The sequence below is a fragment of the Pagrus pagrus genome (assembly GCF_965226575.1).
Source record: "Pagrus pagrus genome assembly, contig: HAP1_SCAFFOLD_43, whole genome shotgun sequence".
Lineage (NCBI taxonomy): Eukaryota > Metazoa > Chordata > Actinopteri > Spariformes > Sparidae > Pagrus > Pagrus pagrus.
The window spans coordinates 35,967-56,538 of record NW_028175420.1 but is presented as its reverse complement, the minus strand read 5'-3'; the positions used below and the strand labels follow the sequence as shown (position 1 = coordinate 56,538).

Here is a 20,572-nt window from a genome sequence, read left to right as displayed (position 1 = left end):
ACTCTCCTGTATTTAACTTCATTACACCCCCAGTTCCTATTGTAGTTACATTCATGAATCGCAAAGACAGGCAGGTGATCACTAATGTCATTAAATAATAATGCACTAACAGTACTACTCTCCATATTGTTTGTAAAAATATTGTCAATCAGAGTGACAGTGAGATGTTATTCTGGTTGGTTTTGTAATCGTTGGAAATAAACTCATACTATACATTGCTTCCACAAATGCATCCGTCATTTTATGGTTGTTGGGATTCAACAAGGCTATGTTAAAATCCCCACAGACATAATTGACTTTTTTGCTTTTCTTTAGCGAATACCCTTTCCATATTTTCTATAAAGATTTCAATGTTTGAACCAGGTTTCCTATACACACAACTGACAATGACATTTTTCTTTTTTTCCAATACATATTTCAATAGTAACACACTCCATTACATCATCCATGATTACTGACATATTGTCCACAACCTTGTGAGGCCTTTGTCAACAAATAGAGCCACGTCTCCTCCAGTTTTGCTCCCTCTATTAATGCAATTAAGTTCCTATCCCTGCAAAACAAAATCTGTACCTCTCTCTTCGTCAAGCCATGTTTCTAAGATGGCTATAATGTTAAAAGGCTTTTTGAACTGCATTAGATATTCTTTTATACTTTGGAAGTTTGCATATAAATTCTACTGTTAAAATGAATAATATTTATCCCATGTTCAACAGTAATATTGTTAAACTGTTTTCTGTATAACAACAGCAACTGGTGTTTGTTTTTAAAAAGATTATGTTCCGGATCTATAACCTGTTCATATTCTATTAAGTTTTGTTCCAAGTTATCACATTGCCTCAATGGGCTTTACAGTCTGTAAAGTGAACGACATCCTCTGTCCTTAGACCCTCGATTCGAGTGAGGAAAAACTTGCCATCTTGATGGGGGAAAAAAAAAAAAAAAAGACCCTTTTAACCAGAAAAAAAAGACGACGGAAGAAACCTCAGGGAGAGCCACAGAGGAGGGATCTCTCTTCCAGGACGGACAGTCATGCAATAGATGTCGCATGTACAGAAAGAACAGCAATCACAGTTTACAGGTTGCATTGACAGAAAATCTGATAAAAATTATATATGTAAAGTATGTGGATCCAGGAGACGACTGAGCAGGACAAGGCATCGTCAGGGGGTGCCCGAGCCACACGACCTCCTGTCCACCGTGGTGACCTGGAAGAGGGCAGGCCACACAGGATAATTAGTAGTAGAGAGAGAGATCAGAATGAGGAGGCCTCAAAATTTACAGGAATACAGTTATAAGGAGATAGCGAAACAAGGAGAGGAACGATCCAACGGAGCCCGGGTGTGACAATCCAGATCTGACAGTATGTGGGGCTGTAGGAGCCAGGAGAGGTAGATGGTCTCTGGGGCCTGAGTTCATCAGAAGGGAGCCTGAATGAAAAGAGAGTAGGAGGAGAAAGAGGGGGAGAAAGTGACACAGCTTGCACCTTGTGGGAACAGAAAGAAAAACAAGGTTATAGAAATGCAATGTTAATCAGAATAAGCAGATTATTACTCGTCGGCAGGACAATGTGGCGTCTAATACTATAGCTTACTCACTGAGACTGAGTTGACCCACCGAAGAAGCTAGCAGTCGATGTCAAGGACTAATTAAAGGCCAAGTCAGAAAAAGTGAGTTTTGAGTTTAGATTTAAAGGCGTCAATAGAGCCAGATTGTCTAATATCAGCTGGGAGTTTATTCCAGAGGAAGGGGGCCTGATAGGAGAAAGCCCTGCAGCCAGCTGACTTCTTCTTAACCCTGGGAACCATCAGGAGCCCTGAATTTTGAGAGCGTAGTGCACGAGTTGGAGAATACAGTATAATAAGATCTGACATGTACGACGGGGCAAGGCTGTGTACAGTTTTGTATGTCATCAGCAGCACCTTAAAGTCTGATCTCATATGTATTGGGAGCCAGTGCAGTGAGGCTAAGATTGGTGTAATATGATCAAATTTTCTTGTACATGTTAAGACTCTAGCTGCAGCATTTTGAACCATCTGAAGACCTTTAGTGCTCCCATGTTGAAGACCCGAAAATAAGGCATTGCAGTAATCCAGCCTAGACGAAACAAAGGCCGTGGACAGGAAGGACCTAATTTTGGCCATATTGCGCAGGTGGTAAAAAGCGATCTTGGTAATTTCTTTTATGTGCTGATGGAAAGAGAGGCTAGAGTCAAAAGTAACACCTAAATTCTTAACAGTTGAACTTTGATCACGTGACAGTAACTCTCGACAGTTGTGTTATTTCTCAAAGGGGTGTCTCTGTCGAGGGGGAGCAATGACCAGCATCTCAGTTTTATCCGAATTTAGGAGCAGGAAATTTTCTGACATCCAGCTCTTCACGGCACACAGGCAGGTCTCCAATTTGGCGATTTGAGATTTATCATCAGCTTTGATGGGCACATACAGCTGAGTGTCGTCCACATAGTTCCACATAGTGGAAATGTATTCCCTAACTCTGTATTCCCAAACTCCGAGTATGGAACACCATACTTCACATCAGTAAATATCGATGTAGTACTTTTATATATACAATATAACAATATGCCGTGACCTGTGGTGTCAAATGCAGCACTGAGATCTAGTAACAGAAGCACTGAGGTAGAGTCTAAATCTAAATTAAGTAAGTAAGATGTCCTTTACCACTTTAGTAAGGGCAGTTTCGGTGGAGTGACAGGCTCTGAAAGCTGATTGAAAAGGTTCCAGGAGATTGTTATTAGTTAGGTAGCCTGAAAGTTGCTGGGACACAACTCTTTCTAAGATTTTGGAGAAGAAGGGAAGGTTGGATACTGGCCTATAATTATTTAGAGATCCTGGGTCAAGGTGGGGTTTCTTAAGTAGAGGCTTAACCACAGCAGACTTAAAACTAGCAGGGACAACACCTGTCATGAGCGATAAGTTAACAATATTTAACATTGTAGGTCCCAGTGCTGGCCATAGATCCTTAAACAGTTTTGCCAGAAGGGTGTCCAGGATGCAGGTAGTTGGCTTTGAGGATGAGACAATTTTAGACAATATCTCAGGGGAGATATCTTCAAAATTGTTTAGAGCCGGGGCTAACTGAGAATCGGCAGAAGGCTGTTTTATAATCAACTTTGACGAGGAAGCCAGAGATGATGAATTAATTTTGGCTCTAATATCATCAATTTTATTGCAAAAGAAATCTAAGAAATCATTTGCATTAAAGGATGTACAGCTCACAGACTGTGGTTTTTTGATTAAGTTTAGCCACAGTGTCAAAGAGAAATCTAGGATTGTGTTTATTATTGTTTATTAGGCCAGATAAATATGCTGTTCTAGTGGCATTAAGAGCACGCTTGTAATTAAGTACACTATGACAGCATGCAAGATGAAAAACGACTAATTTAGATTTTCGCCATGCACGTTCCATTTTCCTGCAGGCCTGTTTGAGATCTCGGGTTTCATTAGTAAACCAGGGAGAAGATTTCTTTGGTCGTCTTGTCTTGGTAGAGACCGGTGCCACAGAATCGAGGAGAGAAACGATTACCGAGTTAACTTAATTGGTGAATTTTTCCACAGGCTTTGTCGCAATCGCAAAAGGGGCCAGGACCCCAGCCAATTTATCACAGAGTGTCGCTATGATTGCCGGGCTGATATGACGAGAGGTGGAAACATTTGTGTCATTGATACAGGGACAGGCTAATGACGCTTCAAATGTAATAAGAGAGTGGTCCGACACAGCAGAGGAGACGGAAGCAACATTCAGGGCTGACGCATCTAATCCATGGGAAAGAATCAAATCCAGAGTGTTACCACTGGAATGAGTAGGTTCATGAACGAGCTGAGTAAAGCTAGACATATCGAGCAGACCCAAAAAAGCTTTACTTAGAGCAGTGGTTCTCAACTATTTTCTGTCATGCCCCCCCTAGAGGACAGAAATTTTTTCACACCCCCCCTGAATTGAAATATTATTGAGAACCTGATAATAATTATTCATTTATCTGTATAAACCACTGTATGAGTTGCTGGCACCAGCATTCTGCATACAATCACCTGATTATCAAAATAGATTAAAAACATCTGCATCTCATCTCATCTGTTAACATCTGCAACAACTTCAAACAATTTCCAAGTTTAGTTTATTAACTCAATTTGTAACATTTAAACAAGACTGTGATTCTCAAAACAGAGAAAAAAGCGCAAATGATTCACTGGGATGTGCATTTTTATAGACTTAACACATTAACATTCAAAACTTTAAACTGTAAACATTGGTCACTTGTCAGCTTCATCAGCTTATTCCTTTTCAAAAAGGACTTTTTAATTTTTTTTGTGCAACATTTGCAACAATATTGCTTTTTTTTAAACGTTATTTTACTACGCACTGACAAATCTAAACATGTACACACTTATCATCATATGGATGCAGTTAATGTGGGATCCTGACCCACCAAACATCCTGGAAAATGACAAAGTTACATTTTTCTCTTAATTACATAATCACCATCAGTAAACGGGACGCCGTCTGTCACTCGCAGGGAGGGAGGCTGTTTTATGGAGGAAAGATCACTGAAGTCTCGGTCAGTAGGGCTGACTTAGCAGTGATGTTTTTCACCGCGACAAACACTTGCCGAGTTAAAGTTTTTTGCCGGGGACAGACGCCGTTTTTCGGGCAGAAATGTGACGAAGAGTCGGTTGGACCGACAGGCTGACAGACACTTTTCCACATATAATTGCTGTATTTTTTTCCTCATAAGTTGCCAAAGACACGACCAGTTACCACGTTACTGTTGTTTGGTCCTGTAACATTGCTTTGTGGGACATTTCTCTATATTTTATTGAGTGTCGGACCTGTTTAGTTATCACACAGTGAACACCATCAGATCGACAACCCCCCGCTCCCCACCGTCGGCTTATCTGCTCACACTGGTTCGGTTCGCCAATACTGTGCCTCTGATACCTCCGTAGGAGCATCAGAGGCAGAGGGAAATTTCACCCCTCGCCGCATCTGAAACTTTCACACAGAGGCAGATGGGGAGAATTGGCGCAGGATCCCCGCATGCAAACAGCAGTGTGAATGGGGCTACTAATAATGACAGTGGAAAATGAAAATGAAATGAAAGTCCTGACCTGCCTCTCACGCCCCCCCGACACCTCACCGCGCCCCCCACCATTTGAGAAGTACTGACTAGGAGAGTCAGAAGGCTTATTTAAGTGGATATTGAAATCCCCAATAATTAGGATCTTATCTGAACTAGTTACAAGATCTGCAATAAATTCACCGAATTCTTCTAGGAACTGGGAATAAGGCCCTGGAGGTCTGTAGATTACCACCAGGGGAAAGCCTGTTACTACTTGATGGAGATGGTTTTAACACCAGGGCCTCAAAAGAAGTAAATTTAATTTCCTGGTTGGAGCTTAAACTGAAAATAGATAGATGTAGATTAGAGCAACGCCTCCTCCCTGTTTAGAGGCCCGAGCAACATGGGCATAGTTATAATCAGGAGGGGAGGCTTCATTTAATGGCAGAAAAGTATTAGATTTCAGCCATGTTTCACATAAGCCAATCATGTCCAGCTTATGATCAGTAATCAAATCATTAATCAGTAAGGCTTTGGTTGACAGTGATCTAATATTAATAAAGCCAAGGAATTGGAACAAGGTACCTTTTAGTAGTTAGATTTGGCTGCCTATGCAGGTAGGGATGACGGGATGCCGGGATGCCATTGTGATTAGCTTTGGTATTTTATTATGCGAGACTGTGTAAGGTGCTTGCTAAGACATTTCCCCACTGTCAGAGGTGGAGATCAAGATTAAATTATTGTGGTTTATAGGGGTGTCAACATCTACACGTGTAAACGGGTACGCGGATAATAAATCATAACCGTTTAGAAAAGTTTACGCGTCATTTTTCCTCCTCGTTTATTTCTCACCAATATATAGGCCTATAGTATTTTTAGGGGTGATAATGTTGCCTAAAAGCTTCAGATAAAAACATTAACTAACTATACAATTAAATGTTCCCACTAGTGCAGTTATCCGCATACACAATAGATGCATAGGGCACAATGTTCTGTGATATATAAAAAAAACCCGCGGCCACAGCTATTTGTGTTTTTCAGACCAGCGAGACCACTTAAAGGCAAGACAGCTGCTGTGTAGAATAGGCTGCGGAGGACTTGAGAAGAGCGCGGCGCTCATCTTCTCCATGCGCAAATGTCGTCCTGCTGAAAACAAAAACTGTTAGTTTTTTTCGATTGCTAAGATGCATTGGTCGAAACTGAAGCGACATGTTCAAAACTCTTAACACAGTCTGCAAAACAGAAATGCATGTGGGCTTAACTGTCTCACTGCGTTTGGCCTCATTAGAAAGCATATGTTGGAGCCTATTGATTCTTTGTATTAATTATTTGGAAAATGGTATATGGTAATGGTATAAAATAATGCTAATGATAAGGATGACTATTCAGGATATATATTGTACATGAACTATTATTTATGATCGTTTTGCTGCTCAGGTCCCTCCTCCTAGTCAGGCCATCCTCCTCCTGTGATTAGGGAGAGAGGACAGCTGGTTTGTGCTTTTGTCTGTTTTTTGTGTTGAAGGAGTGAGGAGTGAAACAGTTTATCAACCACTAAATTACGTTTTTTATTTGCTCATTGTCTGAAGTCAACCCGGAGAATATTTCTGTTTATGTAAATAAATTCAAAACTTTTTGTTGAAACTGGAAACATCTCCGCGAGTGCTTATTATTAAGTGAGTCGTGGACCTCCTCCTCAGAAACTAGGGTTTTTTTTACCTTTTTTGAATGCAAGGAAGGAAAGTGGAAAGTCGGCGGATCACTCGCCGACAGATGAAGAAAGCAGCCGGCGGGCCGTGACTAAAATCAGCTGATCGACTCTATGAACGAATGCGCCGTTGCGCTACAAAGAAACAATCGAACACTATGGAAGGCAAAGTTGTGGATTGTGGATTGCAATAAAACGGGGACGTTGGAATGATGTTTAAGAATGAACTTAACGGAAATTAAAGGAATTTGTGTGGTTATTTGTGATGATGTCTGACACACCTGAGACCGCAACTGAGTCTGAGGACATGTTGAAATCGCGCATTGCTTCGCGCAGAGGCAGATTGGGAGCATGCACGAGGAGGACAAATGAAATAAAGGCTTTGATGACTGACGTTGGAAATGTTGATAAAGTCAATGACACATTTGAAGCGTTTAAAGGAGCTGTGGATGAATTTAAAAATGCTCACAAATCTGTGCAAGAGCTCTTATCAGAGGAGGAAAAGGAAAATGATTATTATGACTGGTATGAACCCAGAATAACTAACCTGAATTACTTCATGAAAGATGTTGAAACATGGAAAAGAGAAATTGCACAATCAAAAGTTGGACCACTGGACAGCATATCAAATGTGTCACACAAATCAAAGTCTTCCACTTCCACTGGATCATCAACCTCCAGATCTTCCTCAGTCTCCTCAGAGTTAAAAAAGGCCAAAGCGGAACAAGCTGCTGTGATGGCTCGAGCTGCTGCATTGAAAGAAAAACACACTTTGCAACTGGAGGAAACAAAACTGAAATCAAAGATGGAGCAAATGGAGCTGGAAGCAGACCTCGCAGCATCAACTGCTAAAATAAAAATCCTTCAAAGTGATGAGGTGGATCAGGAAGCTCTGGGTGATGGCATGAAGGAGTATTATGACTCTCACCATGAACCAGAAACAATGGAGAGCAATGTAGAATTTGCACAGTTAGGTGCAATACCCAAAACTCCACTTCACCAAACCATCTTAAGTCTCCACAGACCTCCACCTACAAGGGGTACCAACACACCAGAAAATAAACCTCAAAACAAGAATTTAACTGAAAAACATAAAAACGAAACTGCAAATCATAATCACACCATAACTAATGCTGCTCATGATAACTTGGATGTGGTTATTCAAAGACAAAGACAAATGACTTAGCAGAACTCATTGTCTCACAGCAAAACCTGTCTGTTACCTGCAAGAGAGATTTCTGTGTTTGATGGTAACCCATTGGCATATCAGTCTTTTATCCATGCATTTGAACACTTGGATTGAAGACAAGACTAAAAATAATCAGGACAGACTCTACTATCTTGAGCAGTTTATCTCTGGTTTACCAAGAGACTTGCACATGGATGGGAGCAGGGGCTATAGTGAAGCAAGACACCTCTTAAAAGAGCACTTTGGGAATGAAATGAAAGTTTCTGGAGCTTACCTGGAAAAAGCCTTGAACTGGACAGCGATTAAAGCCGAGGATGGGAAAACGCTGCATGCATATGCAATGTATTTGAGAGCATGTTGTAATGTAATGCAAGATTTACAGTATTTAGAGGAACTCGAGATCCCATCAAACCTAAGGCGAATAGCATCCAAACTACCCTACAAACTCCGGGAAAGGTGGCGAACCACAGCCTATGAGACACAACAGAGAACTGGCAGGAGAATCAGATTTCAGCACCTTGTGGATTTTGTGGAAAAACATTCTAAGATGCTTTTGGATCCGTTGTTCGGGGACATTCAAGACCAAATGACAACAAAAAAGTCTATCCCAAGAAGTAAAAATGAACCAAAATTAATAAGAGGCAAAAACAGCAGCTTCGCTACTTCAGTAGCAGTGAATACAGAGAAAGCAGGATGCGCTGTAAAACGCACTCTGATCGACCGCCCACAATTCAAAACACAGTCACATGACAACAAGGTTGAATTCTTAAGAAGCCATGGATACTGCTTTGGTTGCCTACTAAAAGGTCATCTAAGCAAAAAAGAAGATTAATGTGTCAAGTTTGTCAAATGAAACATCCTACTGTACTTCATATTCAAAGTGCAAAAGGCCCAAAACAGGAAAATCAACCAAAAGCCACTGCCGAGACAGAAGATAACCCCATAAGCAGTGCTCGTTTCAGCAGGTGATGGAACTGGGGCCGGGAGAGACTGTGCACTTGCGATTGTTCCAGTCAGAGTTAAGGTGGCAAAAGGGAGCAGGTATATTCAGACCTATGCCTTTCCTCGATCCAGGCAGCACAGCAACATTTTGCACAGAAAATCTAATGAACCTGTTGAATGCGAAAGGACGCAAAACAGAGATACTTTTGCGAACAATGGGACAGGAAAACCCTGCAGGGACCTATGAGGTCAGAGGACTGGAGGTGGGAGACTTGGAGGGCTGCACATATCTGGACCTGCCGAAAGTTTACACGCAGAACAAAATCCCTGTCTCAAAGGAAAACATAATCACAGAAGCTGATTTGGAGAGGTGGCCTTATCTCAGTTAAAGGAAATTGAGGCAGACATTGAACTCCTCATTGGGACTGATGTTCCTCGAGCAATGGAGCCATGGAAAATAATAAACAGTCATGATAATGGACCATATGCAGTCCAAACCTTACTGGGATGGGTGGTAACTGGACCACTCAGTGTTAATAGTCCTGCAGAACGTGCTGGGCCCATTGCAGTGTCAAGTAACAGAATCTCTGTTGTTGAGTTGAAGGATCTACTCATCAGACAATATAACCAGGATTTCTCTGAGAACATGTATGAGGAGAAAATTGAGATGTCAGTTGAGGATAAACGTTTTATGGAGATTGATTCCAGCTCAGCATTCCTTAAAGATGGCCACTGTCATTTACCACTGCCTTTCAGGGATAAAGACAAGGTCATGCCTGATAACTATGATACGGTAAAGGAACGCACACTGCACCTTATGAAAAAATTTAAGAAGGATAAGACGTATGCCGAGGAATACACCTCCTTCATGGAGGACATTCTCAAAAAGGGTTATGGAGAGAAGGTTCCACCTCAGCAGCTTCGCAGAGGGGATGGACGGGTCTGGTATATCCCACATGATGGCATCTACCACAAGCGAAAACTCAAACTGAGGGTGGTGTTTGACTGTACATCCTCATTTCAAGGAACGTCTCTGAATAAGGAGCTCCTCCAAGGTCCAGACTTAACAAACGCCCTCATCGGAGTGCTATTAAGGTTTCGCCAAGAACAAACTGCAGTTATGGCAGACATTGAGGCAATGTTTTATCAAGTACATGTTGATGAAAAGGACAGAGACTTTCTGAGGTTTTTGTGGTGGCCAGAGGGTGATATCAGCAAACCGCTTGATGTTTACAGGATGAAAGTTCACCTCTTTGGCGCTGTATCATCCCCGAGCATTGCTAATTTTGCCCTGCGTCAAACTGCTGATGACAACCAGAAGCATTACTCTGATGAAGTTATGAAAACCATCAAAACTAACTTATGTGGGTGATTGCCTCCGATCTGTGGCAACAGCAGACCGAGCCATAAAGCTTGTCAAAGATCTCACTAAAGCCTGCGATCAGTGAGGTTTCACATTGACAAAATGGGTCAGCAATAACTGTGAGGTGTTAGCAAGCATTCCTGAGCATCACAGAGCAAAGGCAGTCAAGGAACTGGACCTGGGTAAAGAAAAGCTGAAAGAACAAATCACAGTCGAGCCTGCACTTGGAATCCACTGGAACACCCACAGTGACACCTTCAGCTTTAAAGTAACTGTCAACAGCCGGCCTGCAACCAGAAGAGGTATACTCTCCACAGTAAGTTCAGTTTATGACCCATTAGGTTTTCTCTCTCCTTTCATCCTGAAAGCCAAACAACTACTGCAAGAGCTCTGCAAATCCAGGTATGGATGGGATCAAGTTATTCCACAGGAATTTGCAATGCCCTGGCAGAGATGGATCGGGGAATTAATTCAGTTACGTGGGTTTCAAGCAGCAAGATGTATAAAGCCTGAGAACTACGACCCAGTGGCGACCGCTGAGCTGCATCACTTCTGCGATGCAAGTGAGTCAGGTTATGGTACAGTAAGCTACCTTAGACTAACAAATCACCAAGGCAAAATCCATATCTCCTTTATATTTGGAAAAGCCAGACTCTCACCTCTCAAGCAGATCACCATACCCAGGCTTGAACTCACTGCAGCAACATTGGCTGTAAAAGTGGATCGGATGCTGAGGAAGGAGCTGCATTTACCACTCACAGATTCAACTTTCTGGACAGATAGTACACCTGTATTGAAGTATATTCACAATCAAACAAAGAGATTTCATACATTTGTATCCAACAGAGTTGCAATGATCCATGATCTCTCTCACACAAGCCAGTGGAGATACATAAATTCAAGAGACAATCCAGCTGACGACGCATCACGAGGATTGCACGTGGAATCTTTCTTAAGATCAAGATGGCTGAGAGGTCCTGAATACCTGGTCAGAGGAAAAAAAGACATGGCCAAAGATCACACAAGGTCTAGGAGAGATATCAGCAAATGACCCTGAGGTGAAAAAGGAGGTCACAGTTAACAGTGTGGAAAAGGAGATCACAGTTAACTGTGAGGATTGAAAACCAACATCCGATATGCACATTAATCAAGTATCACTCATCATGGAACCGACTTCAGAGGTCTGTAGCCTGGATATTGAAGGTGAAAAAACTACTTAAATTGCTAAGTCAGCTAAGAAGGAGTCAGACACACTGCCTGGTGAGTCAGCTATCCACCTGGAGATGGCAAACTTCCTAACCACAGACTCATGCATAAATGCTATACGCAGATTCATCTGCAGGAGAGGAGCAGTTATAAGTATCAGGACGGACTGTGGGACAAACTTTGTCGGGGCCCAAAGGGAACTACAAGAAGCTTTGAAAGAGCTGAATCATCAGAAGATTCAAAACACCCTTTTAACAGAGGGAGTAAAATGGACTTAACCCTCCTTTGTGAGCCCACCACGGCGGAGTCTGGGAAAGACTGATCAGACTAGTCAAAAAGATCCTCACATCTGTTCTAAAACAACAAACGCTGGACGATGAAACTCTATCAACAGCACTGTGTGAGGTAGAAGCCATCCTGAATGACCGACCGATAACTACAGTGTCAAGTGAACCCAATGATTTGGAACCACCAACCCCAAACCATTTGCTCCAACTGAAAGCGAAACAACTATGCCACCAGGAGATCATTATTCAAGGAAGAGGTGGAGACAAGCACAGTACCTTACAGATCTCTTCTGGAGATGGTGGACAAAAGAGTATCTTCCTCTCATGCAAGAAAGAAGTAAGTGGAAGAGCATAAAAAGGAACTTGAGTCCTGGAGATCTGGTCATCATTGTTGATAACACAGCACCAAGGAACTCATGGATTATGGGCCGTGTTGTAAAGACATTTCCAGATGCCAAGGGCTGTGTGAGAAGTGTTTTGGTTAAAACCAAAAGCAGTGCGATTCAACGACCAATAGATAAGCTCTGTCTTCTAATGGAGGCAGCAGGATAAATGGAGAGAGGCCGTGATTTTCCAGCCTTCACTATGGACCGTTTCAGATATTCTGACACGATTATGAACTTTGAGAAGACAGATAGTCATCATCAAGTAACTGAATGGACTTTGAATTTAAAGAGCATAATTAATTTCCCTTGTGTAATTGTTCTATTTTGGCTCCTTTTGAATCTTATTTATGTAATTGTTTTGCTAAAGCCAACAATTAGGGGCCGGGATGTTGGAGCCTATTGATTCTTTGTATTAATTATTTGGAAAATGGTATATGGTAATGGTATAAAATAATGCTAATGATAAGGATGACTATTCAGGATATATATTGTACATGAACTATTATTTATGATCGTTTTGCTGCTCAGGTCCCTCCTCCTAGTCAGGCCATCCTCCTCCTGTGATTAGGGAGAGAGGACAGCTGGTTTGTGCTTTTGTCTGTTTTTTGTGTTGAAGGAGTGAGGAGTGAAACAGTTTATCAACCACTAAATTACGTTTTTTATTTGCTCATTGTCTGAAGTCAACCCGGAGAATATTTCTGTTTATGTAAATAAATTCAAAACTTTTTGTTGAAACTGGAAACATCTCCGCGAGTGCTTATTATTTAGTGAGTCGTGGACCTCCTCCTCAGAAACTACTCTGACCTTTTTTGAATGCAAGAGTAGCCATAACAGCATATACAAAAGGAGTGGCTTCTGATTCTTTTTCCTGTGCAAGTATGGATCAAAGAGCAGCGGGCGAAGTTTGGTAGAGAGAGAAGAGCAGCCGGGAGAGGAAGGAGTTTAGTTTTATCTCTTACTGTAATTTGTATTCTACCCCTGGAATTCTGAGATTCTGCATTATTCTGTTTACGTAATCTTTATTTTTTGTATGGTCATGAAGTACTTATGCAAAAGCACAAATGTTCTTGAATAAATCTCTGCATTCCTGATTCAGTGTTGTTGCAATATATTACAGCATATACTATAATTTAGAACCATTAAAGTGCAAAAGATCCTATATAAAATACTGATTTACCTGACAAAAATCATTCAAACTTGAAATATAAGATGTATTTGATGTAATGTTCTTTGTTGTTAGTATTTTGTCGTTCCGTTTGTTAAGAGTGATTGTGTGTGTTTCCAAAGTTTTGTTGAATGAGCTTCTCTTGAGACAAGTATGAAGTGTTTTGTTGGTGAGACACACTTTTGGGCATGAGATTAACTGTTGAGCTGAGCTGCAAGATGGAAATGCAGACTGTGTTAAGAGTTTTGAACATGTCGCTTCAGTTTCGACCAATGCTCCTTAGCAATCGAAAAAAACTGTAATGGCTTGTTATTTTAGCCTTTATTGTTACGTGTTGTTGTATACATTATATTGTTGGTTGGTGTTCTGTGTCGGCTTTTTACGACCTGATCACATATCCTCGCGTCTAAAGAGGAGGAAAAAAACATCCCCCCCCCCCCCGGACAGTTTTAGTGAATAATTGTGAGATTCCCCCTCTACTTTTTTAGCTTTGTGGATATAAAGGTGAAGTTTTTTCCTCTCACTTCAGCATACTTTGGCTTCTTTTTTAGTTTCTTTCTATCGCCAATTCCAGATTACTTTTACTATGAGACGTATTAAAATTCAGAGGCAGCTTCCGTTGTGAGAGAGGGATGCAGTTTGAACTATAAGTTTAAAAACAAATTGTACAACTGTGAGAAATAGTTAAAACAATGATTAAAGAAGAAGGTTAAACCTTTTTCAGCTTTCACTCACGTTTTCTTTTCTGTCAAAATGATAGATTTTATTTTCAACTCATTTTACTTTCTGTCATAAGTAGGCCTAAGCCTTAAAATGTTAAATGAAGCTCTGTGATTTATCTGTTATGTTGGCTTTAATTTAGTACCTATTTGAAATAGGTCTACAAGAATCAAATCAAATCAAATCTTATTTGTATAGCCCAAATTCACAAATCACAGTTTGCCTCAGAGGGCTTTACAATCTGTACAGAGACGACACCCTCTGTCCTTCGACCCTCGATTCGAGTGAGGAAAAACTTGCCCCAAAAAAAGCCCTTTTAACAGGGTTAAGAATAACAGAATAACGTTGAATAAACGTTTTTGTCTGATAACTACTGGAATGGCTTTGATTTAATGGGATTAGGAGGCGGTTGAATGGAGGCAACTGCGATAGAAAGAGATCATAAATCTCAGACGTGTAACCGGGTACACGTCGGTTAGAAGCCCCGTGTACACGTGTAGAAAAAATTGTAAACGTTGACACCCCTAGTGGTTTACATATTTAGAGCATGATTCAATGAGAGAGTGGCGGGGGAAGGTGACAGTCTCAATGTTGCAAACTAGGGTATCAGTCTGGTACTCTGCACTACAATACCATGTTAACTAGACTCCACACCAGCATTGACTGTATCGCTAGCAGGCTCTCTAGTCACCTGTGACCTGCCGAATGCTACATCCCTGATGTCAAACCTGCATCAAACACCTGTCTATATTGCTAGACAAAGCAGCAGCGCCGACTCCAGTAGGATGAAGGCCATCTGCTCTCAGACCACACAGACCACACAACCAGTGGCTTGCTCCTGCGCCTTCCACGCCGCGACCGAGCAGGGACAAATTCCACAGCAGCTGCCGACGAGACTGAGCTAGTGCTAAGGCTAGCAGGCCTGCTATCAGGCCTGGGGCTAACACTATCTGCAGTGCCCGTGTTTCTAACTGAGAGAAGCTGTTCTAGCTCACGGACACGTCTCTCTAATAGAGACACCCTATCTGCAACTGCAGAACAGTCAGCACAAGCCATCGTAACACTTGTTTGTCGAGGCTGTGTCGACTGCGGTGAAAGGCAAAAAGCAGTGAGCTAGGCTAAGCCTAGGCAGCTAACCGGGCAGTAACAGACTACCCAGTAACAGAAAAGCGGTTCGACAAAGTACGTACAAGTTATAAAGTCTAACGTTAGCTGCAGTACAAAACCAGTTTGACTATGAAATACTCAGAAATCGAAGAAAAACAGCCAAGATGGATAGAGAAAGAGAGAGACACAGTAAACAACAGCTTTCGATCTCACAGAAGTCCCGGTATGCGTCACAGGCAGCGTAAATATACTACTCTTACTCAGGAATTTCTCAGATTAGAGGTTGGGAAGAGCTAAGAGTGAAATGTAAACAGGAAGAAGACCTGGAGTGTAATTTTGAAGAAGGGGATCATTGTGTACTAGTAGTCAGTGTTTTTCTTTTAACTCTAGACATAAAATTACACAATACAATCTTATTCATAGAACATACTATACCCCTGACAGACTACATAAAATGTCTATAGTCAAAGTGCTTAATGATATTACAGGACTAACCATCCCCGCAGAGCTAAGAGTAATTCTCCTGGGTGACACATCTATGTTGAAAGTCAATAAAAACCAACTCAAATTTATTAGAATTGCCCTTATTACAGCCAACAAATGTATAGCTATGCATTGGAAAGATGTATTAGCATCATGCATACCAGGTGAAAAGACTATGTATAATTTGAAGGGTAAACCTGGAGAGTTCCAAAAGATCTGGGGTGGTTTTCTACCATATGTGGACACGGAGTCCACAATACAGTAATCCTCTTATATTTAAACAATGTCATGTGATTGTTAAACATGCTTATTCATCATTTGGTGCTGTTTCTAGCTTTATTTTTATTTGTCTTAATTTTTTTTTCTACCTCTCCCTGCCATTTAATCCCTCTCTGCAACAGTTGTGTTTTAGGCTATATATGTTTGTTTGTTTGTTTCTTTCTTTCTTTCTTTCTTTTATGATATACTGAAGGCTTGTATTTATTCTTACTAATCTGACTTGGTACACACTCTGTAGGAATGTATGGTCGGACCTGTGGGGATGGGCTGATCTGGTACCTATTTGTCATATTGTTGTACATTGCCCTTTCATTCAGCTCTAGGGTTGTTAAAAAATCTAATAAAGATATTGTTGAAGAAAAAATTTAACAATGTATATAACTATAAAGCAGTATAGTAACTGAAACTCTTACCACCATGTTTTCCCTCTCCACTTGAATGCAAACAAAAATGTAGAGCATGAGGGGTGGTAAGAGCTTCTTCCCCTCTGGGCTTCGTCATCATCAATCAAATCTCCACTGCATTCAACTACAAAGTATCCTTTGCAGAATGAAACTCGGGTGAATAAACCACGTCCTGTAAGAAAAAAATTAAGGACAAAAAAAACAAATTATGTCCACTACAATTGTTTTTTGATCTGTAGCTAAATGTATAAAAACACACACTGTAGATAAAGAACGAGAATTTATGAAAAAGTGGTAGTGGTGTGCTCATGCCCGGTCTTTATACTGTCAAACTAAATAAAATGCTGGAGCTCTTAAAGAATAGGGTCAACATGAGAAAAAAAAGCAATGGAGCAGGACAAAAATACTTGAGTTGGATTTAAATGCCTCTGTTCAAAACATGGCTACTTATGGAACGATAAAACACTGCCCTGTTTCAACCTAAAAGGCATTCATCAGGGTACAAAATGGTGAACAGAGGGCAAAAATGTTTATAACCTTGGTAAGGGGGGCCACCTAATCCTGACTGAGTGAATACCAGAGGTGGGAATTGTGGAGTCATCACATCATCTCCATGCCCTGTATTTGTTCTTTTCATGCACTAAACCAGCTGAGTCCAATCAGCACAGCTCTTCAGCCAGGAAGGTGAGCTAATTAGTGAATGCACCTGGTTCAGTGACTGAGCAGAACAAATACATGGCATGGAGATGACTTGATGACTCCACAATTCCCACCTCTGGTGAATACAGGAGGCTGACATCAGGACATCCCAATACAAGTCACGTTTAAGACGACACGCCTCCCCCACGTGTTCTTCCTGTACAGTACATCCTACACTTATAAGAAATACCCAAACATTAAATTGCATCCATTATTATATCCATCACAAGAACACATTCCTGTACCTTGCCATGTTTTGAATAAAGGATTTTAAATCCATTTTTATCATTTTTATCTTCCACTTCCTGCTTTTTCCCTTTTCAACATTTAAGTTCACTTCATGGCTGCATGATTGAGATGTGCTGCCAACTGCCAGCTATTAAGGTGACCCTGCTGGTATACGGTTCAGCCACGCAGCTGCTGCTGAGGTGATACATGCAGGCAGTGCATCACCTCAGCAGAGGGAGGAGGACAGGATGAATGGCTGTTACTGTATGACGTCTGTATTCTGTATCCTTTCTAAACTTTACTCAATATTACGATTTCAAGAATATGTATTTATTTTACCGACATTTTGACTAATTTCTAGTGATACATTAGTTTATATAGTGGTTTTTCCTGCTGTTAGCTTTACTGTTGCTGCTCTAGAAACAACATAATGTAACATAAAAATTAATAAAAAATTATCATCATCTGTTTCTGAATCTATTCTTGGAAAAAGAAAATAGTAAGCAAAAGAACTGATAAGGAGTATATGTACTGATAAGAAATGTATCACCACTTGTCCATCTATACATCTAGATAGACAGCCAGATAAACAATAACACATTTAACACTAACAACAATAACATTTATTCTCAGCAACAGGCTGCTCCTCCCTAAGTGCAAAACAAACAGACTCAAAGACTCCTTTGTCCCACGAGCCATCAAACTCTATAACTCTGCACTTGGTGGGAGGGGGAGGAGTAGCAGGAGAGTGGGGAAGGTGCATTCAACATGACCTGAACACCTAGATCTGTAGTGCTGTAAATGTGCAGTAACTACAATAACTGTACAATATCTCTGTGCAATAACAACAATAACTGTGCAATATCTACTGTGCAATGTACCATTTTTCTTATATTATTATATTTATTATATTTTTGTATTTATATATTTATACTTGCACTGTACCTGTCCTACACACAACTGTGCTCTTTTTGTGCTTTTACTTCTACTTTTTGTCTATTTGAACTCTGTGTGCTTTTCTTTTCTTTTTACTTTTTTACTGTACTGTCGGTCTTTGTGATGCTGCTGGAACCTCAATTTCCCTGAGGGAACCTTCCCAAGGGATAAATAAAGTACAATCTAATCTAATCTAATCTAACACCATCTTACCTTTCACTGCATTGATGTACTTCACCTCCAATCTCCATGTTTTGTCAGTCTTTAAAACAACATGGTGACAGGCATCTTTAAGAAGACTGATCCTTGGTGGCATTTCAAACTGCAAAGAAATTAATAAAAAATGAGATAGCTTAGGCATCACTTCTAGTTAAATTAGATTACAGGGTTTTAAACAATATGTTACCTGAGTAACATATGGACTCTTCCCCTTAGCAAACTGAGAAACAGGAAGTGCAAACATTCAATTTTTACCATCTCTCTCCACCTGCCACTTTTGAAGCATTTAAACTGATGACGAGACTCAAACAACAGAGTACTTGGTTTTCTGTTCTTTTTATTGTGCTATGCCAACTCAATTTCTGTTAAATCCAACCTAAACTTAGTTGTGAAATATTGAGTTTATTGTGTAATGAAATCAATCAGTACAGTCGAGTCTAGATCAGGGTAAACCTTTTCAGACGCACCTTCCAACAATCGCCCAGTAGTCTATCTTAATTAATCCAAAGCAATTTATTGCGATCCCAAACGAACTCCATAAATCAGGATGCACAATTCCAAACGATCAACCAATGGATAATCAACAAATGAAACGAAACTGATAGTAAACTGATGGTATTCGGTGGTTAAAAAACTGTACGATCACCCCGTCCATGTCCAAGGGAAATCACTTCCTGCTTTCCCGTTTAAACACACCTGACAATTAATCATCAAGCCACAGATGATACCATAAGCAAACCATAGGGGGAACAATCATTTCAACTAACCAAGGCATAACACTGTTTCATGAAAATATGTAGCCTACAATAATATAATAATTCTAAACATAAAAATAAAACGCATAAATACCAGTATTCAAACAGAAACATTTCATATATGAGCAATATGGCTCCAACAGTAGGTTCCCTAAATCCTTCATTTAACATATTGCTCGTTTATTATTTTCTTCTATGATATAAAGATATATATTCTCTGAATTTGATTTCCACTGGCATGATTTAGGTTACACGTCCACTACGTTTTTAAGTAATATTCCAAGCAAAACCTGGCTTGCTACACTGCTTAATAACTATAATCAACCAACATTAAAATCGTTCGAAATTAACTGCGCCTTGTCTGAAAAGCATGGCTCTAAAAACTTTGCCTGCTTCAACATGGTTGGATTATCGTCGCCCACATAAGCATGACTTCAGGTTAAATTTGGATCGAGTCAAGTGCATTGTGCTGCGAAACCAATCACCCATCCCCCCACACCAGGTGTGATGGACTCGATGAATATGGCCGCTATACTCCTACCCTGGCACAGATAAAAAAGAAAAATAAATAAGATAACTGACACCCGAACATGCAAATGACCTTAATTTTAACGAGTCAGTCCACCATGGTACCCGAAAACTCTGATAACTGTCTTAATTAGCTGACTGTTAACTCTAGCAAGTGCTAATTAGTGATACACCTGTGTTCGGCTAGCGACCCTTAAACAAGAAAGCCGACAGTTTTAGTAAATAAATAAATGACTACACAACGCATCAAACTGTCATGGCATTACGCTACTGTATATCTCAAGAAAATACTGAATACTTACTGAACACGCCGCTTGTTTACCCTGTTTCATCGACTTCAGCGGTGGCACGGAGCTGTTGCTGTGGCTCGGAGTTGTTACGCTGGCGGTTGTATGACAGCCAACTTCCGGTCAGATTTCACATTAAAAGCATACCGGCGGAAGTCACAATGTAATGGCGATTTAACGAAGGAAAGGTAACGTGCTACTCAGCAAATTAAATGAATAATATTTTTTTATTCAAAGAAACTTCTTCCAGTTGACCCGCATGCCTTTGGGTGAACACTAGTTGAGATTTAATGAGCTTTCTTCAACAGTGGTTTTCTCTTTGCCACTCTACAATAAAGCTTTGACTGATGAAGAACCCAGGCAACAGTTGTTGTATACCGAATTTTCAGCTTTCCCCCATTTCTGAAAATGTTTCTTTTTTTGTATATTTTTTTATATATAAGAGGAAAACATCCAAAGGGGTGAATAATACAAATCCATATACAGTATATATACATATTTATGTGCATAAGCGTGAGTTGAAACAAACAAAAGATCAAAAAACAAAATATAAAGGATTCATTTTACCACATTCACAAAGTACATGCAAGGTACATACAGT

At 40.4% G+C, this 20,572-nt stretch overlaps 1 long non-coding RNA gene across 1 annotated transcript; it reads right to left on the bottom strand.

Annotated features, from left to right (window-relative positions):
- Positions 1-988: 988 nt before the first annotated feature.
- LOC311253775 lies at positions 989-20,075 on the bottom strand. The gene is made up of 4 exons (XR_014621891.1): positions 19,987-20,075; positions 18,396-18,504; positions 16,329-16,491; positions 989-1,816 (listed from the first exon to the last, which is right to left on the bottom strand). It is a non-coding gene; the product is annotated as an uncharacterized lncRNA (long non-coding RNA).
- Between the last annotated feature and the right edge of the window lie 497 nt (positions 20,076-20,572).